This window comes from Bos mutus, chromosome 7, assembly GCF_027580195.1.
Source record: "Bos mutus isolate GX-2022 chromosome 7, NWIPB_WYAK_1.1, whole genome shotgun sequence".
Lineage (NCBI taxonomy): Eukaryota > Metazoa > Chordata > Mammalia > Artiodactyla > Bovidae > Bos > Bos mutus.
Window position 1 is genome coordinate 6,580,607 of NC_091623.1, and position 25,732 is coordinate 6,606,338.

The following is a 25,732-nucleotide window of genomic DNA, read 5'->3' on the forward strand; positions in this document are numbered from 1 at the left end:
GATTATTCTGTAGTTCTGTCGGTCTTCTCTCTTGCCTGAGGTTGTAGCTTTTTCAGTTCTTTGGGAGTTCACTGTCAATCATATGCTTTTTTTTTTTTTTTTAATTTTCTGAAAGTTTCTTAATGGTCAAGTTGGTTGATGCATCTTCTGTGCTCAGTCAGTCATCATGAAGCAGGACTGCCTTTGTCAGTTGAGTTTTATGTCAGGGATGTTGGAGAATAAGCCAAAAATCTCAGCGGGGTTCTTGGAATAGGCTAAAACTTTGAAAGCAATGTCTTTTTTGTGTTTCAATAACTTGTTTAAAAACATTCCAATGGAATGTTTCATTTTGCTGGAATCTTTTCGAAGGACAGTTTTGTGGTAATCCTGGGAGGCATATATCTGGTTAATAGCCCAAAGTCCGGTAGAGGAAAAATCATGGGACTGTCAAGGGAGCCAGTTACTATATAACTAAGGCCTGGAGAAATGGAGTCAAGTGACCAGCGGGGAGATGGGGAGGTTTTGTATTTTTATTCATTATACTGTGCTGTGGTTTTGTTTTCTTTTATTTTGAATTAAGCCCATCAACTGATTTTCAAATTGACTTTTGGCATTTTTACCATATTTAGAGGAACAAAATTGAGATTTAACTGTTGCTTGGATTTATCATGTATTACTCTATTAAAACCATTATTTCATTAAGTTTCAGTTTTCTTATTAATTATTATGTAAGTTAATTTTATTATTATATAATTATAAATATAGTTTATTATTATAGAACATGTTTGCTTTCTTCTTACAAGAATAATATATACTCGTTTGTAAAAATTTTTAGCAGATGCAAATAAAATTTCATTTTATTTTTATTATATTGTATTATATAATTATAATTATATTATTTTATTTTTTTATTATAATTTAATGCTTGATCCCTCTCTGCAGAGATAACTGTTGTTAACTTTTACAATATATATCTTTCATTCTTTTTTCTCCCAAGTATGAATTAGGCTTAACAGAAGTTAGGCAACTTACTGACAGTCATTCTATAAGAAGTGAAGCCATGACATAAAGTAAGGAAGACTTACTCCAAAGCCTTTTTTCTCAAGCACTGTGATTTATACTTTGCCTTATGGATCAAATCCTAGTCTTTGGAAATACCGGAAGACATAGGATTATAGCAATTGTTAAGTCTCTGGTGGCAAGAATCCGCCCGCCAATGTGGGAGACATAGGCTCAATCCCTGGGTCAGAAAGATCCATCTGATAAGGAAATGGCAATCCGCTCCAGTATGCTTGCCCGAAGAATCCATGGACAGGGGAGCCTGGTGGGCTACATTTCATGGAGTCATAAGCAGTCGGATATGACTTAACGACAAAACAACAACAGCCATCAGCCAGAGGCCAAGTGCAGGAGGCTGACTTCTGTGAAACATCCTATTGAGCATCAAGGGAACTGTTGTTCTTTAAAGGGTCTGTTTCTCTTCGTTTAGGCTTCCCTGGTGGTTCAGACAGTAAAAAATCTGCCTGCAATGCAGGAGACCCAGGTTTGATCCCTGGGTCGGGAAGATCCCCTGGAGAAGGGAATGGCTAGTATTCCAGTATTCTTGCCTGGAAATTCTGTGGACAGAGGACCCTGTTGGACTACAGTGATATGACTCAGAAAGAGCTGGACACGACTGAGTGACTAATACAGTTTCTCTTAGTTTTCCAACTTATTTTGTTGAATCTGAAATTCTGCTCCCTTCCAAGTTTCCTACAGAGTGGATTCACTGGGCTTAGTTAGTTTTTTTTTTTTTAATAGAAAGTCTGTGCTAGTGAACTCTATAGAAAAACAGACAACAAAACCCTCACATGAATTCTAATATTGTAATTATCAAATTGGGTGTCGCTTTGTCCTTGAGGTTAAGCAGAGCTAGAGGAGGCACTGTATGTGCTTCAGCCTTCATTATTTTCTGATTTGCTCAGCTTCTTGGCAGTCTCACGGACATTTTCAAGGACCCAAAGAACCAGGTTGTCGTAACATCTCTCTAAGATTTCCTTCAGGCTGTGCGTTTCGGCAAAGAGGAAGCCATATAACATCACAGGTATCTGAAATTGCAGGTGATGGTCCAAATTCTTGGCTCCAGCTATCAAAGACTGATTTCCCCAACTCCTTCTCTGGGCTTTCTTGCTCAGAGGCCAGGCTGGCACTGTTTGCATAAAGCACTGTTCCGTTGGAAAACAGCTGTGCTTAGAAGCAGATGAGCTGTCGGCAGAGGAGGGATCGTAAGTCAGCGGAACTCTGCACAGAGGCATTTTCTGTGGCTGCTTTTGGTGGATGCTGACTAGAAAATCACACTCTCTATAATCACCGGAACTTTACATCATGCATTTTAGAAGTTAAAAATCTAAGCTCAGAGATCCTTAATACTTACTACCCTGGACATAAATTACAGTTTGTAAATTCTATGCTTTATATGCATATTTTGTGGTTTTTTTATTGTGGTAAAAGTCATATAATATAAAACATACTATTTTAACCATATTTAACTGGACAGTATAGTGGCACTAAGTACATTCACACTGTTGAGCAGCTCCCACCATTTTCAGTTTTCTGCACTGAAACTCTGTCCCCATCCCCCCTCCTCAGCCCTGCACTTCCCATCCCTGGCATCTAGCAGTGGTAACTTTCTGACTCTATGAATGTGACTGTTCTAGGTATCTTGTATGTATGTGTGTGTGCAGCTCAGTCGTGTCTGACTCTTTACGACCCCATAGACTGTAGCCCACCAAGCTCCTCTGTCTATAGAATTTTCCAGACAAGAATACTAGAGTGGGTTGCCATTTCCTTCTCCAAGGTATCTCATGTAACTGGAATCATACAGTATTTGTCTCAATAATGTTTATTGAGTATTGCCTCAATAATGTATATTGAGGGCTTCCCTGATAGCTCAGTTGGTAAAGAATTCACCTGCAATGCAGGAGACCCCAGTTCAATTCCTGGGTCAGGAAGATCTGCTGGAGAAGGGATAGGCTACCCACTCCAGCATTCTTGGCTTCCCTTGTGGCTCAATTGGTAAAGAATTTGCCTGCAATGTGGGAGACCTGGGTTCGATCCCTGGGTTAGGAAGATCCTCTGGAGAAGTGAAAGGTTACCCACTCCAGTATTCTTGCCTAGAGAATTCCATGGACTGTATAGTCCACGGGGTGGCAAAGAGTCAGACAAGACTAAGCGACTTTCACTTTAACGTATATTGAAATGTTTCTGTGCATGTTTTGATCTCATCAAAATGAATGTTACCTGAACTCCTTTTAAATAGGTTTTATTTATACAGTTGGCCACCTCATGTTTACAAGACCCGCCTTTCTTCCTCTGCTGAATGTCACGTGATCTCATCTTCACTGCTTTAGTGACGTAAGCAGATTCTACTTGCTTTCTGTAAGACATACCTTTCTGGGAATCTTAGTTGTACTCAGAAACAAAAGGAACACTGTCATTTCAGCATATTAAGAACCTGGAGAGTGGTGGTTCCTTTCACCTGGCTGGTGGACAATCTCCTGCTTCATTCAGTACAGTTCTTATAAATGCCATTTTTTTTCACTTTTGTTTCATTTTTACTTTTATGACTCAGTGGTCTTTTTTCTATAACAAAGTCCAGCTGTCCCAGGATGTACCATCAGTCCTAACAGTGGTATAAGAGATAGGATTTAACTAAGAAGGCAATCAGGATTTTGAGACTTAAACTGATGTGCCAAATATGACATCCTTAATATATCTCTTTCCTTCTCACTTACGCCATCTAACAATCATCTTTGACCACAGCCTCTGACTATCATTTATACTCACTCTCACAGTTCACAGAGCCTTGAATTGTGACCCTGATTTTGTCCTGGGAGGAGGAATCTACTCTTGGTGATGATGGCAGAGCTGGATTTGGGCTCACATCATGATCCAGGTTCCTGAGGCAGAGTTGGACACTATAACCAGCCTGTCACCATACCAGGTGTAAAGCTTGAAAGCAGAGTGATCAAAAAGTGAAAACAGATCAATAGATTCTTTTTCCTCATGAGGAAGGCAATTGTATGGTCTTGTTCCTAACAGTACACTTCTGTGGCATTTTTATAGTCTGATTGGATATCCTCTAATACCTTAAAAAAGTATTCAGTGTGATAACCATATGAAATTTTTTTTGATTAAAAATTGGACATTTTAAAGTCTTCATTGAATTTATTACAATATTGCTTCTGTTTTGTGTTTTTGGTTTTTTGGCCATGAGGCTTGTGGGATTCTAACTCCCCAACCAGGGATTGAATTTGCACACCCTGCATTGGAAGATGAAGTCCCAACCACTGGACCACCAGGGAAGTCCCATATGAAATTACTGATTATGAAGAAGCAAGAGGATGGTATGTAGCATAACTAGCCAACGATAAAGTCAAAGCTGAAATGACAGGGATTGAAAAACCAGCTCCCAAGTAGATGCATTTATATATGAGATAGCACGTGATTGTAGAAGAGACTATTTGTCCAGCAGAATTTAGTGCTGTGCCTGCCAAAGTTTAGGGTCAAACTAGGGAGGAAATTGCCCACCTAGGGACTATACTTCTCGATCCTCCTCACATGTAGGTATGGCCATATGACTGCTCTTGTGAAGGAACAGAGATATTATTTCCCAGGCCAAAGTTTTAAGAAACCAGTATCTCTGATGCTCCTTTCCTTGTCTGTCATCTGGATGGAGAAGACTCCAGGGAACTAGGAATTGACAAAGGCACCGGACAGAAGGATTCTGGTTCTCTGAATCTCCATGTGGAGGAGGGTAGCCCACTCACCAGGAACACTTTCACTGAATGCTAACAGTTTTATTTTTAAGAGCAGCTGGTGGTTCCCCTCACAAATGCAGGCAGGGAGGCGAGTTGTGATGATGTATTAGTCAAGGCAACGACCTTGTCTGTATTTGCGTTTTACTTTTCAGTAGCCTAGATGATGCTGAATCCAGAGGCTAATGACCAGATGCCCCGGCAATTGATGGGCTTAAGTCAAGCTGCAGGATCCTCTTCCTTTGCCACTTGATTTACTAGTAGGTTTTTAAAATAGAGTGCACTCCTTTGTCTGAAGTTGTGCTATCAGAAGTTGTCTATCAATAGCAAGAGAAAATGCAATTCAAAAACCTATTTCTTTTAGATCTGTTTCTGTATATCATATTCTCAATGTCATCGGAAATACCCTCCCACACCCAAATGGTCATCTGGACTTCGCTAACACAGTTCTTTAATTTCATCGAGAACAGACGTTTGTCAGATTTAGGTGGCATATGTGCTAATCATAGTTTAATTGGTCTCTCCTGGTCTGTGGCGGTACAGGTGCGATGCAAATAAAACATATATGTGCGTGGAGGTGATTGGAATTACGGTCAACTGACAGGAGGCATCAACCTCTCAGTGCCTGAATAGCCAGTTTATTGGATGAGACAGGACAATTACCACAAATGGCCCATCAGAATGGTTAGAGCTCCCTACAGGCTTTGAGGCAGGTGTTTGTGCCTTCAGTTTAATCTCTTCCTTTCTAGTTCCAGGCCACATGCAGCCCTTGGCACCAGCAGAAGCATTTATGCAGAATTGTGGGTCACCTGGTTGCCCAGTGCGGTGAATCAGGACATTCATTGCCAAACAAGGCATGAGCTCCGTTTAACACAAGCTCAATTTCTCTAGGAGTAAGGACTTGCGATCTTTTTTGGATAATGTCTTTTTGGTTTCGTAGAATCATGGAAATTTGTAATGTTTTCCATTAGCTCTAGTTGACCTTCTAGAATATTTGTCGTTCAAATCTCTCATATTCTAATTGAGAATTTGGGGCTCTCAGAAAGGCTAAGTGAGGGTCCCATGCATGCATGCTGAATCATTTCAGTCATGTCTGACTCTTTGCAACTCTGTGAACTGCAGCCTGCCAAATTCCTCTGTCCATGGGATTCTCTAGGCAAGAACACCAGAGTGTGCCCTCCTCCAGGGGATCTTCCAGACACAGGGATCAAACTCACGTCTCTTTTCTCTAACCTGCATTGTCAGGCAGGTCCTTTACCACTAGTGCTGGCAAGGGCCCCAGGTAGAGCCCATTCGTGACAAAGCCCAGGGGAGCTTTCAGTGCTTCTCAGTGCAGATTACATGACTCGTAGCTCCTGTTCTGAGCATCCTTTCTGGTCACCTGTCAGCTCCTATTCAGAGAAGAAGTTGATGTCTCAACAGCTTCTAGAGATCAGAGAAGTAAAACAGAAAACTCTAGAGGGAGAAGTAATGAATGAGAGTTTTCTTTGTAACACCTGTCTTTTCTTCTGCAGGGATTTTTATGCTGTGCTCAGTTGCTCAATTGTATCTAACTCTTTGTGACCCCATGGACTGTGGTCCTCCAGGCTCCTCTGTCAAAATTTTCCAGGCAAGAAATATTAGAGTGGATTGCCATTTCCTTCTCCAGGGGAACTTACTGGCCCAGGGATTGAACCTGTGTCTCCTGTATTGGCAGGTGGATTCTTTACCACCGAACCACCTGGGAATCAAAGTTGTCTTTCACAGAGGACATGTATGGTAATATTATCCCTCTCTTAGGGATGCGGAACCTGGCCTTACAAAATCACTTATAATTTTCTTGAGCCACCTGGGCAGTACTGGTAGAGCTGGGACTTGAACCTGAGACTGGCCTCCACCAAACCTGTGCTGTTGATCTCATGATACACAGTCCTGTAAAACCTTCAGTGCTTCTGTAGTAATTTAACTTACTCCCAAGGGGCAGATTCAGCCTTGGGAGAGGCTGTTTCACAAGGTTGATACATTTTCTCAAAGCTGTTCTTTTAGGGTCAAGGTTCAGATGGCAATTTGCTGATTAGATCTGAAACCATTAATGCTCTGAACATTCAGTGATCAAACTAGGATCGAACTTGGACTCAGAGATCTGGGCCAGCACAGTGGATAGATGCAGAGTTCTGGGTGATGGTATCGCCTTCCTGAGAATTCTCTGCCAAGGAAATAATTGTTGAGTTGTGTTAGCTGTTAGTTCATTCTTCTCTATGAGTAGCTTCATTCCTTTGACTTTTTTTTTTTTTTGGCTAAAATTGGTCCTGGCTACATTTTACGTATTTTATCACTTGCCTCATAGAAATAGAGTCCTTGCTGCTTGGGTCATTGCTGTCAAAACTAAACTATTTCTAGGCTAGTAAAAAAAACTATAAGCATTACTGTTTTATGGACCAATTTATAAAACTGTCAAGTTTCTAGATGATATTTATTTGTGGATTTTTCTCAGAAAATTCCATGATTCAAAAGTCTTTTTAAAAAAAACCAATTCATTACACACCTTTACCTCCATTATAGCCCTACTGATTGTGTACAGTTCATCCAGTTTTCTTTTTTTTTTCCCTCTGTCTAGTTTTTCTTATTTTTATTACAAAGAACAAAAGGGATAAAGGCAGTGGAATGGCTTGTTAGGAAAAGCCAAGATCTGGGGAAAATTGGCAGGTGCCACTCAATTATTGGTTTAGGAAAAGAGCTTCTAAATCTTTGTTTGGATGGCAGGACTGAATGTGAAATTTGGGGGGTGTTCTGATCCAGATGCTTTCCTTGATTCCTAGCAAGACTCCATTTTCTTTCTTTTTTTTTTTTTTTTGAGGATGAGACAGAAAAATGAAAGGTAGTAGAACTCAGTTTTTCATTAGCTTCTTATTGAGTAATTACACTAGTTCACCCATGTTTTGCGTGTACTGCTTTTTGTAATTACTAGTTAGCATATTTGAATATACAAATGAGCCTCACCACCTAGATAAAAGCGTGATCAGTTTCAAAGCCTGGGGTGCATATGCAAAGAACTATTGCCCTAGATAAAGGTGCTCAAGGCTGAAGATGACCTTGACAATCTTGTCTTTACTGCCAGGAACATGTTCAAATGCATATGTGCATATTTCCCCTATATCTTTAAAGTCTAAGTCATTTTTTTTGCCTTTTTTTCCCTCTCTGTTGTCTTCTACAGTGTTTATCCAACTTCTGTTCCATTATCTTTAATATAGTTTTCTGCTCCTTGTTTGAATCCACCTGCCAATGCATGAGATACAAGAGTCATGGGTTCGATCCCTGGGTCAGGAAGATTCCCTAGAGTAGGTAATGGTAACCCACTCCAGTATTCTTGCCTGGAGAATCCAATGGACAGAGGATCTTGGAGGACTACAGTCTGTGGGGTTGCAGAGAGTTGGACACAATTGAGCACACACTTTCACATTCTGCTCTTTGGTTAGGAGGTGAGTGAGTGAAGTCGCTCAGTCGTGTCCGACTCTTTGCGACCCCATGGACTGTAGCCTACCAGGATCCTCTGTCCATGGAATTTTCCAGGCAATAGTACTGGAGTGGACTGCCATTTCCTTCTCCAGGGGAATCTTCCCAACCCAGGGATCGAACCCAGGTCTCCCTCATTGTAGACAGATGCTTTACTGCCTGAGCCACCAGGGAAGTCAGGAAGTCTTAAACAAAAAGAGTTTGTAATAGACTCTTACCAGAATGAATGGAAGGTAAAGACATTTACAAGATTCTGTCTGTATCCTTCGATAGAAGAACATTGGATTGTTCATTTGAATTAGAGGGAGGAGTTTGGCTGCAATGAAGATTACCAAGAGGAGAGACAAAAACGTTGAGGGTGTCGTGTTGCTTTATCTTTCTTGCTATATACAATGGAATGACTTTGAGTTCATCGATTAATGGGACGGGGCCAGAAGTTGTTGAAATCTTTTTTTCTTATGGGTGACTTCAGGGATTCTAGTGCCCAAGCAGTGGTGTTTCAGAACCTAGAAGTCAGAAGAGGGCACAGGATAGAAGAGAGGGAAGTCTCTAAGCATCGTATGACGGCTTTGGAATTGGCGTCATGAAGGAGCGCCTGGAGAGTGTGATCTTGCACAGACACTGGCAGTCACAGGGTGGATGTGATGAGCAGTTGCTGAAGGAAGCTCAAAATACCTATGGAGGCAGCTGGTGCAGGAGAAGGAAAGCATGGCAGTTCTTTGTGGGGGCTTTAGCTGATATATCAGTTCATGGGCATGTGTGAAGCATTCCTTTAGGAGTGACAGTGGGGAATATTTTAAGCATCCCTTAGGATCATTGAAATTCAGCATCAAGCAATTTGTTATTCCTGTGAAGAAAGAGTCGGTTGTATTCAAGTTTCATGTTAATTCGCCTAGTGTGGTTCGTGTCCAGAGCTGTGATCAACTAAAATTTTAACCTGCTTGCAAACTAACAAGTCAGCCTGTGACAATTTCATGGATGCTGGTGAAAACCAGAAGACTCTTGGGTGGAAATAACAGACTTTATTATTTATAGCTCCTCAGGCAGCATGAGCATCATGATTTCATTGGTTCCTTGTGTCACCCGAATCCATAGGACTGTGCAGAAAATGTTCAATGGGATTGCTGTGAATAATGGATTTGTGTCATAGTTGTGAACCACAAATTTAGGAAACTCCACTTTTTTAAAGGAGCTGCTGATAAACCTGACCAACCTTTGCTTCAGAGGGAGATATTTTCTTTCTTACATTGGTCAGGAAACATATCTGTCCTCTGTCACAGAGGGAGATACTGTCTCTAGCTTCCAAGGCTGTTTGCTATTAAACATCCTTGACAAGATAGTCTAGGCAAAAACTGTCAACTCCTGTGCTTGGAAAACTTGCAGGAATGTGAGAAACTTATGAAGAGCTGACCCCGACGATATGTTCAAAAGACCCATATTTTTATAATTATTATGTTTAGTTAGTGCCTGAAGTCAAAGGAGTAACACTAATTATGGGAAAACAGGAAGAATGTTTTGGGGGCATGCCAGTTTTCTATGTCTCCAGAGTTATACCCACTGAGGCTTTCCCTTTTATGATCTGTAACTTGGTTACATTTTCCAGAATGGTGTCTTTTTTTCTCCTGTTATTAAGGCTCATCTGGCACAGACACTTAGGATTTGTCCACAAGGCTAATTGGGATGCAAAGACGAGGCTTCAGACTGAATGTTCCAGTGTCCATTAAAGGGTAGTGACAGGGACCGGAAGATAGCTTACCATATCCTGTCAGTGTGACATGCCGGATTGCTCCTACAGATTAACTAGGGAATAATGAAAAGTCTCTGTGTGAGTGAGTGTATGTGTGACGTGTGTGTGTGTGTGTGTATGAAGAGGAGAAAAGGGAAGAAGGGAAGAGGGAGGGAGGAAAGAGAGGGAGAAGAAAAAGGAGAGGGGTGCTGACTGCAGCCTGCATTCAGAAAGAGCATGCGCCTGTGATGTCACTGGGCTAGTAAGCCTCATTTAAAGGGCATTTTATTTATTTATTTTTTAAAATGTATTTATTTGGCTGTGTTGGGTCTTACGGCATGGGGATCCTTGATCTATGCTGTAGCATGCAGTATCTTTACATCATGCAAACTCTTAGTTGAGGCATGTAGGATTTAGTTCCCTGACCAGGGATGGAACCTGGGCCCTCTGTATTCAAAGTGCGGAGTCTTAGCCCCCGGACCACCAGCCCCCAGACCACCCCCTAAAGGGCATTTTAAAGCTCTTAAATGTATGCTGTCATACCTTCAAGACCTGCAAATGATAACCCCAACTTTTGGATGCCGATTCTCTTGAGTTAACATGAAATTAGCCTCAGAAACACCTGCCTTTAATTCAGATATTACTTAAGTCATGGGCTTACAGTATCACAAAGTCCTAAAGGTTTTGCAGATAGGAGGAAAAAGGAAGTCAGTTGTTTAAGCATTTGAAAACCAAGTGAAACAAGGAGAATAATATTCACTTTACATGAAGAGCCTCTTAGTCCTGTTCGTGGCTAATCTGTTTGCAATTCTTTGGCTGGGGTGGAATGGATATCTTATGAGAGTGGCTCTATCAGGGTGTGATGGTAGCTTAATCTGGCTGTGGCTCACAGATCACTGTACCAGTCGATACTCTATTATTGCAAGTTAAGTGGTTTGCTACAGTATTGCACGCACAGGGTATTAGAAGCTGTGTTCTCTAATTTCCTAAGCAATAATGGTATAAGCAGTATGCATTTTTTATTATAAAAACCAACAATTGCCTCTGCAGAGTTAATGGTTTTTTATATACCATCAGTACCCAGGAGATTCAGTCATAAATCAGAGCAAAATTAAATGTAAAAATGTACTAAATTTTGGCAGAATTAGATATTCTTTGCAGAGGCTGAATTCTTCAGTTTTGCTTGGAATCAAACTTTGGTTTTCCTCCTGGTGCTTTTATTTTCATTTTATTTCAATGGGTATGTTGTTTCCTGATTAAAATTAATTCAGAATAATTATAACAACAGTAGATCACAGCGTGGACCTGGGCAGTGTTCTTTATAGCTCCTGGAGGCAGTCTCCATCCAGCCTCTCTGCACTTACCCGTTTTTAAGTGTTAACTATTATCTGTGGCGCAGATGGGGTTATGAACCACACAACAAAGCTGTGGAGTGAAAAGATCATTCCTCCTTTCAAATGGCAACTGTTTGTCAGGAACTCTGAGCAGGACAGAACTTCCTTGTCAAATGGCTTATCTGCTCATTTTACATTAAATAGAAGGTTGAGAGAGAACAATGGTTTTTCCTCATTAGAAGTCTTGGTGAGGGCTGTTAGTTTCCACATATCAGGAGCCCTAAGCCAGGAAGATGGGAGAGGGAGCGATGGTTAGTGAGCTGGGACATGGTGTTTCATTCAAACCAAAGGTAGATTTAGAGCTGCCTGTGGGTGACTGGAATGGGAAGTTTAAGGTCAGCACAGTCCAGCTTATACTCTTCTCTCTCCCAGAGGTTTCTTTTTAGCTTCTGTCTGCACACGTGCCTCATTTTTCTTTCAGCAGTTGGGTTTTTTCTGCATCTTTCTGCATTTGTAGTATATGGTGGCTGCACGGGGTCTCAATTTCAGTGACCATTTCTACCCGCTAGGCTGGAGTCAGGCTCAAAGGCCACATCAGGAGCTGGGCCACAGCTTCATTAAAAAGGGTGTGATGAGGGTAGTGGCAATATGCAGAGTGCATCTCTTCCTTGCATGTTAAGTCACTTCAGTCGTGTCTGTCTTTGTATGATCCCATGGACTGTAGCCCATCAGGCTCCTCTGTCCATGGGATTCTCCATACAAGAACACCAGAGTGCGTTCTTCCCTACCCAGGGATTGAACCCGTGTCCCTTATGCCTCCTACATTGGCAGGAGTGTTCTTTCCCACTAGGGCCACCTTGGGGCATTTCTTCCTTAAGAGCATTCAAATTAAACAATATTAATGGCAAAGCTGAACACAACCGGAGTCTGTAGGCCAAATGGAGTCTTGAGGTTGCCAGTGTAAGATCCCTTGACCAGGCTTTCTTAGATCATTTCTCAAATTCAGGGGACACCTAACTGTCAGCAGGGATGCGTTTTGGCTAAGGTGAGTGGAGCATCAGCAAATTTTAAGGCAATGTCTAAAAATATCCAGAATCTAGATAAATAATACTTCAATGCAATATTCTACAAAACAAAAATTAATACAAAACATTTTGTGATGAACAAAACATAAAATTTTAAACGCAGAATCTCTGTTACTGATTTTTGATCCCCCGCTGCCCACCCCCTCTGGCTCCAGTATAGCTGAGAGCACTACAGTTTTCCAGGTGTCTGCCCCTAGGTCAATTGGTTACGGGCAGGAGAGTGAGTCTCATTAATACTTGGGTGGAGAGGAGGGTCAATTCTCAGCAGTGGGGATGTGGGATAGGTAGGTGCATCCTAAAAGATGTCTGCTAAAAGATGAAATTTACTTCTGGGATGTGATCCCTGTGTAAGCCAGCTTGAGCTGCCAGAACAAAATATTAATACCATACACTTGGTGGCTTAATCAACAGAAATTTATTTTCTTACAATTCAGAAGCCGGAACTCCAAGATCAGAGTGCCGACATTGTCAGATTGTGGCGAGCACTTCTTCCTGGCTTCTAGATGATTGTCTTCTCCCTGTGTCCTCACACGGCCTTCTTTATGTGCACGTAAGGGAGAGAGAAGGTGTTGATTCATGTAAAAACATAATCCCTTCATGAGGGCCCAACCTCATGACCTCATCTAACCTCGATTACCTCGCAAAGACCCCTTCTCCAAACACCATTACATTGGAGGTTGGGGCTTCAACATGTCAATTTCAAGGGAACATAAACATTCACTCTCTACTGCTGTTGCTGCTGCTGCTGCTAAGTCGCTTCAGTCGTGTCCGACTCTGTGCGACCCCATAGACGGCAGCCCACCAGGCTCCTCCGTCCCTGGGATTCTCCAGGCAAGAACCCTGGAGTGGATTGCCACTCTCTACTAGCATCCCCAAATTAGAACTAGATGCCAAACATTGTTAACTCCCCTTTAGTAGTCTTGCCTGAATTTCGCATGTATAAACTAATCTTTTCTTTAAAAAAATGTACTCATCTTTTTGACAGTTATGTCAAAATATAAGCTCAATAAAGTTAAGATTTTTGTCATTGACTTCTTATTCCAAATAAGAGTACCTTTTTGCAAAGATGAATTAATCATCAGAAGAATGACTCAAACGTTTAACTAGAAAATGAAGCTTGGGTACGTAACTGTTTCTGAAACCCCTGCGACCTGACCAATAATTACTCTTTCCACCCATAAGAAGACAGAAACATTTAGCATATGGTTTTCCTTTCTCATCTAAAATCAATCAGAATATGTCACTTTGTGGCTTACTGTAGTCAATCAAAATATTGTGCCTAGTTCTTCTAGGTGTAAATCTCCTAAAGACATTTTCCAGAAAGGGCTGTCTAATTATTAAGTGATAGGAATGTTGGTAGAAAAAAATAAATTCCTTTAGGCATTTTATACGGATTAAAAAATTAGGGAATGAGTTTTTTGTTGTTGTGTTTTTTTGCTTTAACTCTCCTCAAGGACTGTTTTCTTCTTGATGTTCAAACACCATATTGGAAAACATTTCAACTGTGAATATAATTCTGAAAACACTTTGAGCCCTGACAATATCTGTCCTGGGCAGCCTTGTATTAAGCCGGCAAACAGATCCTGGAAAAATTGGGAAGTATTTTTGTTTTCAGAACGCTTTATATGCAATTCCCCAGAAACAGCTCAAAAAGATAGATACTCTTTTCTAAAAGGTTGCTGGTTTAGCACTTCCCAACTTATAAAGGTTGGAATTTCCCACTGGCTCAGTGGAGAGATTTGTATCACTTATTTTAGATTCACTTAATAGCACATTTGTGTTTGAGATAAAGTGTGAGTCCCACTAGACAAGTAAGATTGTTCTTAAAAATTGGCCGCCTTCTCTCTCCCCACCATGTATACTCAGATCTAAAGTAGAGTCTTTTAAATGTTATTCCACAGCTAGATGTGACATCCTATTTTAAAACAACAGCAGTAGCCGCTGTTTCTCTTTGTAGAGAACATGGTCAGAAGTACAGAAAGCAGATCTGTGAAGACTGGTGAGTTTTCAGTTCCTTAAGTGAATTTCTGGGGCTTCCCTGGTGGCTTAGATGGTAAAGAATCTGCCTGCAGTGCAGGAGAACAGGGTTTAATCCCTCAATCAGAAGCTCCCCGGAGAAGGAAATAGCAACACACTCCAGTATTCTTACCTGGGGAATTCCTTGGACAGAGGAGCCTGGCAGGCTACAGTCCATGGGGTCACAAAGAGTTGGACACGACTGAGCCACTAACACACAAGTGAAGTTCTAACTGTAGTTCCCTCATCCCCCTCCTTGTTTTGGTGTAGATGAGAATGAGAGTGAGGTAGATGGTAATACATAGAGAGGTACAATGAAGGTTTATACAAAACACAGCTGAGTAACACTTGCCTCACCACATGTGACCTGGATATAGTCACTGCATTTTTTTTTCACTTTTGCCATGGCATTCATCATAGACTATCCTTCTTCTCCCCTCCAGCTTGACATCTTTATTATAATTTAAGACTTTTTTTTAGAAAGAAGTTTGTTTCATAGCAAAGTTGAGGGGAAGCACAAAGGTTTCCCAAATACTCCCTGCTCCCACATACGCATATTCTCCCTGTCATCTACGTCTCCAACGTAAGTGGTACATTTGCTAAAATTGATGAACCTACATTGACACATAATCGCCCAAAGTTCTTTACTTACCTTGGGGTTCACTTTTAACGTACATTCTATGAGTTTGGACAAATGTACAGGGACATGTATCCATCATTCCAGTATTACACAGAGTATTTTCACTGCCCTAAAAATCTCCTGTGCTCCACCTATTCATCCCTCCCTACCCATCAAAAACCTGGCAACTGCTAATCTTTTTACTGTATCTATAGTTTTGCCTTTTCCAGAATATCATATAGTTAGTATCATACAGTCAGAGAAGGCGATGGCAACCCACTCCAGTACTCTTGCCTGGAAAATCCCGTGGACGGAGGAGCCTGGTAGGCTGCAGTCCATGGGGTCCCTAGGAGTCAGACACGACTGAGTGACTTCACTTCCACTTTTTACTTTCATACCTTGGAGAAGGAAATGACAACCCACTCCAGTGTTCTTGCCTGGAGAATCCCAGGGACGGGGGGCCTGGTAGGCTGCCGTTTATGGGGTCGCACAGAGTTGGACACGACTGAAGCGACTTAGCAGCAGCAGCAGCAGTATCATCCAGTAAGTACGTAGCCTTTTGAGAATGACTTCTTTTACTTAACAGTGTGCCTTTAGATTCCTCCATGCCTTTTCATGGCTCGAGAGTTCATGTCTTTCTGCCAGTGAATAATATCCCATTGTCTGGCTGTGCCGCAGTTTTTTTATCCATTTACCTTCTGAAGGACACCTTGTTTGTTCCCATGTTTTGACAAATATGAATAAAGCTGGATTAACCACTCAGGTGGAGGTTTGGGTGAACATGAGTTTTCAACTCATCTGGATAAATACCAAGGAGTACAATTGCTAGATTGTATGGTAAAAAGTATGTTTAGTTTTCTAAGAAACTGTGGCGATACCACTTTATTGGGTTGGACAAAAAGTTCATTCAGGTTTTTCCATAACATCTTATGGGAAAACTGAAATGAGATTTTGGTCAACCCAGTACATTCCCACTAACAATGAATGGGAATTCTTGTTTCTTCATATCCTTGTTAGCATTTTAGTGCTGTCATTGTTCTGGATTTTGGCCATTCTAAATAGGTGTGTGGTGGCATCATGTTCTATTTTGTTCTGCTCTTAGATTTTACCTCAACTAGCTTATATACACCTTAAAAGTAGAGGTTACACACACTTTTTTATCCTCAACCCCCTGCTATAAAATCATATGCATGTGAAAGTCACTCAAAAGTGTGCTGAATGATTGAAGATATTGAGTGTGTTAGGATTGGTGAAAAGTTTGATTAGGGGAAGGGAAGAACTATCATTTGTTGAATATATATGCCAAACATTTGACAAAATGCACTTTTCCTGTGAATCCTCATAATGGTTCTATAAAAAAGACAAAATCATTCCCATTTTGCCAAAAATGGAGAAACTGAGGCTGAAAATAGTAAATAAATTACATGGCATCAGGAGACTCAGGTGAACCTAGGATTCTAACCCAAGTCTGCCTGGCTTGATGCTGAATTTACTAGACTGCTCTGTGCTTGCAGTGAGAGCCAAGATCCTAGTCTTCACTGCCTATGGAGCCAAGCAGACAGGGGAGGAGGCTGGGGAGTTGGGGTGAAGAAGATCCCCTGCTTGTAGATCTTGTCCAAAATAGGCACCCCTACTTAGCTTGAGCCAACTGATAAAACATTTTTTAAAATAGAGAATCTGTAAATCTGGATTTTGGGGAGGGTTGTAGTCTTCCAAGTTTTATATTTTGGCAACTAATAATGGCGCTTTTGAAAGTAAAAACAGGCCTGCGAGTCTGATCCAGGTTACAGACTCAAAGTTTCTAGCTGTTATATTAAGAATGATTCTAAAGAATTGCAACTCTTTTCCCCCAAATATGCATTGTAATCCTGAAGGACATGAAGTACTGCCTGTCAAGAAAAAATTAGCCAACTGTAATTAATAGTTTATTCTTTTATTAGTATGTAAAATGTTCATGGATAATACTCAAATAAGAACTGTCTTATGGTATTTTACCAGTCTATGCCATGTGGAACCTGGATAGTGAATGAAGATGTTTACTATTTTACTTATCTTACTTGCTATGATGTTCTAATCTAATTTCCTCAAAACAGCAGAAGTCTTTATTCAGCAGTGAACTGATGCTGCTTACTGAACTATATACAATTTTCTAAGTGTTTTATGCAAATACATACACTCTCACACAGAAAATTACAAATGACATGCATCTGTAACCACACATAGTTTTGGCATTAATTACTAGTTGTCTATTATGAGTATGTAGATAATGCTCTTTGTCAGAAACAACAAGGGTAATTTCTGTGTGTTTTTAAAAATTAATTTACATTGAGGCATAATTAATTTACAGTGTTGTGTTTTGAGTGTACAGCAAAATGATTCAGTTATATATGTAAAACTATGTGTGTGTATATTTTCAGATTCCTTTGGTAATTTCTTTCTCTTGGCCCCGTTGTTATCCTGATTCAGGTCATCAGTTTGTGTTGCCTTTTTTTCTCTGAGTATTTTGTCTTTAGATGTGAGTTTTGATAGGGTAATCACAGCAAACTCTATTTTTCTGCTGCAACTCTTTAAGTTTGTATCTGCACAGAGTTCGGTTAAATTTTTATGACTTTGGTAATTTCTGTTTCTAATCGTTGTTTCAGTAAGTGATGTAGTGAGGTGACGCCCACTCATTGTCAAGTTTGAATGCCTGTCAATGTACCCATGTGGTGCTCCCTGGGAAGGATAGGTTTGATGAGCTTCCATGATTTCTATGAAGAAAAAAAGAATGTCTTCCAGGATGTTGCTCAGGCTCAAATGTTGGTTCTTCAGTGATTGTGCCCTACATTCCATTGTAAACGTGTCTACTTTCCTACTGCAAGGATATTTCTTGTCCTGGGATTTTCTAAATTTCCCTGCCTTTTTAAAGTGGTGTCTTGTCCTTTGTTTTACAATTTCCTCCTCCTTTTTCCTCCTCCCTCCCTATTTTACTCTTCAGAAAAAAACACTTTAATTATTTTAACTTATTATTTTGGAATTAAGTGTATGCTTCTAATCAGATCAGATCAGATCAGATCAGTCTTTCAGTCATGTCTGACTCTTTGCAGCCCCATGAATCGCAGCACGCCAGGCCTCCCTGTCCATCACCAACTCCCGGAGTTCACCCAGACTCACGTCCATCGAGTCAGTGATGCCATCCAGCCATCTCATCCTCTGTCTTCCCCTTCTCCTCCTGCCCTCAATCCTTCCCAGCATCAGAGTCTTTTCCAATGAGTCAACTCTTCGCATGAGGTGGCCAAAGTACTGGAGTTTCAGCTTTAGCATCATTCCTTCCAAAGAAATCCCAGGGCTGATCTCCTTCAGAATGGACTGGCTGGATCTCCTTGCAGTCCAAGGGACTCTCAACAGTCTTCTCCAACATCACAGTTCAAAAGCATCAATTCTTTGGCACTCAGCCTTCTTCACAGTCCAACTCTCACATCGATACGTGACCACAGGAAAAACCATAGCCTTTACTAGACGAACGTTTGCTGGCAAAGTAATGTCTCTGCTTTTGAATATGCTATCTAGGTTGGTCAAAACTTTCCTTCCAAGGAGTGAGCGTCTTTTAATTTCATGGCTGCAGTCACCATCTGCAGTGATTTTGGAGCCCCCCAAAATGAAGTCTGACACTGTTTCCACTGTTTCCCCATCTAGTTCCCATGAAGTGATGGGACCGGATGCCATGATCTTCATTTTCTGAATGTTGAGCTTTAAGCCAACTTTTTCACTCTCCACTTTCACTTTCATCAAGAGGCTTTTGAGTTCCTCTTCACTTTCTGCTATAAGGGTGGTGTCATCTGCATATCTGAGGTTATTGATATTTCTCCCAGCAATCTTGATTCCAGTTTGTGTTTCTTCCAGTCCAGCGTTTCTCATGATGTACTCTGCATAGAAGTTAAATAAGCAGGGTGACAATATACAGCCTTGACGAACTCCTTTTCCCATTTGGAACCAGTCTGTTGTTCCATGTCCAGTTCTAACTGTTACTTCCTGACCTGCATACAGATTTCTCAAGAGGCAGATCAGGTGGTCTGGTATTCCCATCTCTTGAAGAATTTTCCACAGCTTCTTGTGATCCACACAGTCAAAGGCTTTGGCATAGACAATAAAGCAGAAATAGATGTTTTTCTGGAACTCTCTTGCTTTTTCACATGCTTTTATTGCTATTTCTTGATTTTTCAATTTTAAGTGTTTTCAAATATAAAAGAATTTAGCAGGGATTTCACCCTTGATCCCTACCACAAAACCAAATCGTTCCATCCCCACATTTGAACTGTTACTGTATTCAAGTTCATGTGCTGGATGCACGGTGAGACCAAACAAATCGAAATTTCGAAGTCTGAAGCAGAGAGAGGTTCATTGCAGGGCCACACCAGAATGGGCAGCTCTTGCTCAGAAAAACAGAACTCTTCAATGGTTTTCAGAGAGAAGTTTTTATAGGCAAAGTTTTGGGTGAGGGCTGCAAGGTGTGAACTGTTTTTTGATTGGTTGAGAGTGAAACTCAGTGAGTCTGACTCTTCGTGGCCTTGCAGACTGTAGCCCATTGGGCTCCTCTGTCCATGAAATTCTCCAGGCAAGAGTACTGGAGTGGGTTACCATTCTCTTCTCCAGGGGATCTTCCTGACCCAGGGATAGAACCTGGGTCTCCTGTATTGCAGGTAGATTCTTCACCAGCTGAACCATCAGGCAAGCCCTTTGATTAGCTGGAGATGATTTAATAGGATACTCTAGGAATCTTTGTGCTCAGCCTGCAGTTCCCAACCTCCACCTCATGGGGGCCTTAGTTCCTGCAGAAGAACTCAAAGATACTGTTAAGTATATCCTTTGATGGGGGACCAGGACCTGGCTTTAATCACTTCACTATAGTTTCTTGATTGGTCCTCCTTTGTTTCTGCATCCCCTTACTTCCTTGACTAACAACTGTTTGAATCTCCTCTTTGGTATTCAGCAAAGTCTAGGATGCTGAAGCATTTTTCCTGCAAATAAATGAAGACACACAGAAAGGTTTGGTGCCCAGGAGGGTCCCACAGGGTCCTGCTGTAGTTCAGAATTAGTTGAAATTTGTTAGATTTGTATTTCTATATTCAGTACCTACATTATTATGGCTTCATAAGAATTATTCATAATCAAGCCATGAAGTGTACTTATATATTTTAACTCTCTGAAATTTCACATATTTTTAATAGATTTTTAAAATATGATTTTATTTATTCGTTTTTGGTGGTGCTGAGTCTTCATTGCTTTGCACAGGCCTTCTCTAGCTGGTGGTGAGCAGGCTGCTGGTTGCGATGGCTTCTCTTGCTGCGGAGCACAGGCTGTAGGCCAAGCGGGCTTCTGTGGTTGTAGTTTGCAGGCTCCAGAGCATGGACTCAGTAGTTGCGGCTCACGGGCTTTGTTGCTCTTTAGCATGTGGGCTTTTCCCAGACCCGGGGATCACACTCGTGTCTCCTGCCCTGGCTGGTGAATTCTTATCCACTGTGCCACCAGGAAAGTCCTTCACATATGTTTTGGTGTACATTTATTTCATCTATTTTGCTGGTAATGTGTCTTTTAAATTTAGAAACTTGCATCCCTCAGTGAATAATAATGACGATTGGTTTTTTTTTTTTGATGATTCATTAATCTCCTTCATTCTCTTCATCTTATCAGATGTTAGACCTCCTGAATTATTCCTCTAATTTTTTAGTCTTTTCTTTCATATTTTCAATTTCTGCATCTTTGTGTTCTGACTTTCTGGTAAGTCTCTTCTCTTCCCTCCTCTCGTGTCTCCTCCCTTTGTCTCCATTTAAACTTGCTTTGGGTCTAGTTTACTCTTTTTACCTCGTCCCTTAAAGTGGAAAGTTAGGTTGCTGACTTGAGATCTTTCTTCTGTCTTAATGTAGGCTTTTACAGCTATAAATTTCCCCCAAAGGACTATTTTAGGCACGTCTCATGAATTTTGATGTGCTTTGCTTTCATTAATCTCAATGTATTTTCTAATTTTTCGTGTGATTTCTTCTTTGACCCATTGTTTTTGGGGAACTCCACTGTGTAAATTCCATATATTTGTGAATTTCCCTGATGTCCTTCTGTTATTAATTTCTAATTTCATTTCACTGTGGCCAGAGAACATATTTTATATGATACAAATCCTTATACATGTGTTGAAACTTATTTTATGGAGTAGCATATGGTCTATTCCTGGAGAAAGTTCCATATAGACTTAATAAAAATGTATATTCTTCTATTCTTGATGGTAGAGTTCTATAGATTTCTGTTAGGTCTAGTTTGTTTATAGTGATTTTCAATTCTTCCTATTCCATTATTTATCTTTTGTCTATTCTATTATCAAAGGTGGGGATATGAAGTCTCCAACTATTTTTGTTGAGTTGTATATTTCTCCTAATTGTTTCAGTTTTGACTACATTTATTTTAGAACCATGTAGTTGAATATATGTTTATAATTATTATGTTTTCATGATGGATTGGCTTTCTCATCATTATAAAATGCCCTTTTCTATAATAAAGTTTAATTTGCCTCATAAAAGTGTACCCCCTCCAACTTCTTTTGGTTACACTGCATGGTATGTCCTTTATTGTCTTTCTACTTTTCACCTACTTGTGTCTTTTAAAGTGTATCTCTTGTAGACAACATATAGTTGGAATATAAATACAGTATTTTTGAAAAATCCATCTGTCAATCTCTGGTTCTTGATTGGAATATTTAATATGTTTACTTTTTTTTTAAATTTTTTTAAATTTTATTTTATTTTTAAACTTTACATAATTGTATTAGTTTTGCCAAATAATGCAAATATTTCCAAGGTAAGATTTATGTCTGCAAGTTTGCTATTTATATTTCTGTGTCTTCTGTCCTTTTTATCTTTATTGTTTTGCTACCTGTTAGATAATTTCCAGTATACCACTTGAACTCCCTAAGGCTGCTGGTTTCCACAGCTGACCACTTTGTTACACTGTTGGTTTTCAAGGCTATTGCAGAACTGGGGAGAGGGTGATGGAATAGGTCTTATTTGTTGTTGTTCAGTTATTAAGTTGTGTCTGACTCTTTGCAATCCTATGAGAAGTGAAAAGCAAGGGAGGAAGGAAAAGATAGGTCATATTAGAACATCAGAAACTTCATTGTCCTTAAGAGATTCAGATGTTTTCCTTGAATAAACACTTCTTGGTTTGTGTTATATCATTCTTTAATTTCCAGAGATTTGAATCAGTTCAGTTCAGTCGCTCAGTCGTGTCCGACTCTTTGCGACCCCATGAACTGCAGCACGCCAGACCTCCCTGTCCATCACCAACTCCCGGAGTTCACTCAAACCCATGTCCATTGAGTCAGGGATGCCATCCAGCCTTCTCGTCCTCTGTCGTCCCCTTCTCCTCCTGCTCTCAATCTTTCCCAGCATTAGGGTCTTTTCCAATGAGTTAGCTCTTTGCGTCAGGTGGCCAAAGTATTGGAGTTTCAGCTTCAACATCAGTCCTTCTGAATAAGTTGATTTTAACAATTTTTGCTTGCGAAGAACTGACACACTGGAAAAGACCCTGATGCTGGGAACGATTGAAGTCAGGAGAAGGGGACAACAGAGGATGAGGTGGTTCGATGGCATCAGCGACTAGATAACTATGAGTTTGAGCAAGCTCTGGGAGTTGGTGATGGACGGGGTAGCCTGGCGTGCTGCAGTCCATGGGATCAGAAAGAGTCGGACATGACTGAGCGGCTGCACTGAACTGAACTGAACAATTTTTACTAGTATTCCACTGTTTTTATAGAGGAATGGTTTTTTAGATATACTTTTCCCATCATTCCAGATTTCCAGAGATTTTTTGAAATCTTTTTTGTTGTTTCTTTTGACTGTGCTGGATCATAGAAAAAGCAAGAGAGTTCTAGAAAAACATCTATTTCTGCTTTATTGACTATGCTAAAGCCTTTGACTGTGTGATCACAATAAACTGTGGAAAATTCTGAAAGAGATGGGAATACCAGACCACCTGATCTGCCTCTTGAGAAATCTGTATGCAGGTCAGGAAGTAACAGTTAGAATTGGACATGGAACAACAGACTGGTTCCAAATAGGAAAAGGAGTTCGTCAAGGCTGTATATTGTCACCCTGCTTATTTAACTTCTATGCAGAGTACATCATGAGAAACGCTGGACTGGAAGAAACACAAGCTGGAATCAAGATTGCTGGGAGAAATATCAATAACCTCAGATATGCAGATGACACCACCCTTATGGCAGAAAGTGAAGAGGAACTCAAAAGCCTCTTGATGAAAGTGAAAGTGGAGAGTGAAAAAGTTGGCTTAAAGCTCAACATTCAGAAAATGAAGATCATGGCATCCGGTCCTACCACTTCATGGGAACTAGATGGGGAAACAGTGGAAACAGTGTCAGACTTTATTTTTTGGGGCTCCAAAATCACTACAGATGGTGATTGCAGCCATGAAATTAAAAGACGCTTACTCCTTGGAAGGAAAGTTATGACCAACCTAGATAGCATATTGAAAAGCAGAGACATTACTTTGCCAACAAAGATTCGTCTAGTCAAGGCTATGGTTTTTCCTGTGGTCATGTATGGATGTGAGAGTTGGACTGTGAAGAAAGCTGAGTGCCAAAGAATTGATGCTTTTGAACTGTGGTGTTGGAGAAGACTCTTGAGAGTCCCTTGGACTGCAAGGAGATCCAGCCAATCCATTCTGAAGGAGATCAGCCCTGAGATTTCTTTGGAAGGAATGATGCTAAAGCTGAAACTCCAGTACTTTGGCCACGTCATGCGAAGAGTTGACTCATTGGAAAAGACTCTGATGCTGGGAGGGATTGGGGGCAGGAGGAGAAGGGGACGCCAGAGGATGAGATGGCTGGATGGCATCACTGACTCGATGGACGTGAGTCTGAGTGAACTCTGGGAGTTGGTGATGGACAGGGAGGCCTGGCATGCTGCGATTCATGGGGTCGCAAAGAGTCGGACACGACTGAGCGACTGATCTGATCTGATCTGATTCTCTGAGTACATTTTTTTTTTTTTGGAAAAATAAATGTGTGTTCTTCTTTCTTGAGTGTAATAGCCAAGATAGTTTATCTCTCTGAGGATATTATTAATTTAAAATATTTCTCACCCCTTATAATATTCATTTCCTCTAATTGGCTTCAGGTTATTAATTTTGTCCTCTCTTCTACATTTGACCTTTCTTCAGACAAAAATGGCAACTGTAGTAGTAACCACTTATTAAACACTGACTCTGCATTAGTCAGTCTTCTACTACATTATACATATTAACTTATTTAATGCATACTAATTTAATTAATCTTCACTTTAACTGTTGGAAGTATCATTTTCTTAGTTTTATAGGTGAGAAAGCTGAGACATAAAGAAGGTAAATGCTTGGCTAAAATTGAATAGTACAAAATTGCAGAGTTGGAATTCAGGTATAATCTGACTTTCATATCTTCTTTATCAGATATCAGATCATACTTGGGTCATCTGCTCATATGTACCAGTGGGGTTATAAATATTTTGAGCATGCGTGGGGCTTGTTGACTCTGTGGGTATTATCTGTAGGGTAAATTGACTAATTCTGGGTTTTTCTGATTGCTACTTTAGAATGTGGCCTTTTTTGTCTACTAATAAATTATCACTTATTTGTCAGCTTTCTATCCTTCAAAAATTTTTTTTTGTTCTTTTTGAATTTATGAGTTTATGCCTATGTAGGGAAAAGTTTACTAGCATTTTAGTGAGGTTTTGGGAAGAACCTGAATTCCCTGCATGTTTTAAATACACTGTCATTTTAATCATTTTAAGCATACCTTAAAAAATAATCTCTGCTTTGTTATCTGAAGTTATTTTTGAAAGGGGTATCTAATTCTTCTATTTACCTGCTGTTTTTCTCATGAACACTGTATTTTCCTCTTTAGCTCTATAATTTTGTTTTGCTTGTGTATTCTCAGTAGGGTTTTATCCATGGGTTTTTTATGTGGTTTGGGCTGAGTCTTCACCGAGGTAAGCTTTCTCATTTTCTTCTGCCAGGTATTCCAGAATGACAGTTTATATTAATTTCTTGCCTTAGGAATATAGGACCCTGCAAGGACACTGTAAAATAAAACCCAAACTCATGGGAAGAAAGGCTTCAGGTTAAGAATTTTCAGGGAAGGCTTCCCCCACTCCTCATGCCTAGAATGTAGACTGCATCTGCCTCTTTATTACCTTCCTGTGCCAATGAGCATATAAAACACCATTTCATTGAAAATGCAGTCCTCTGAAGGCTCTGAACTAAGGTGAAGGTCTCATTTTCAACTATCTGCTTCACATAGGTCCCAGGTCGTAGGTCCCAGGTCTTAGGTCCTATATGTGCGGTTATTAAAAGCAAAGACCCTGTGCTACCTGAGACCAGACCAATACCTTCCCCAGTCACCAAACCAGGACAATATGGTGCTGTCTCATTGAGTTTCTTTCCATTTCAATTTTGACTCCTGGGGATTCCCCTTACTTTCGAGCTCATATATGGTTTCCTTGGTGGTTCAGATGGTAAAGAATCTGCCTGCAATGCAGGAGACCCAGATTTGATCCCTGGGTCAGGAAGATACCCTGCAGAAGGGAATGGCTACTCACTCCAGTATTGTTGCCCAGAGTTCCTTGGACAGAGGAGCCTGGTGGGCTATAGGCCATGGGGTCACAAAAGAG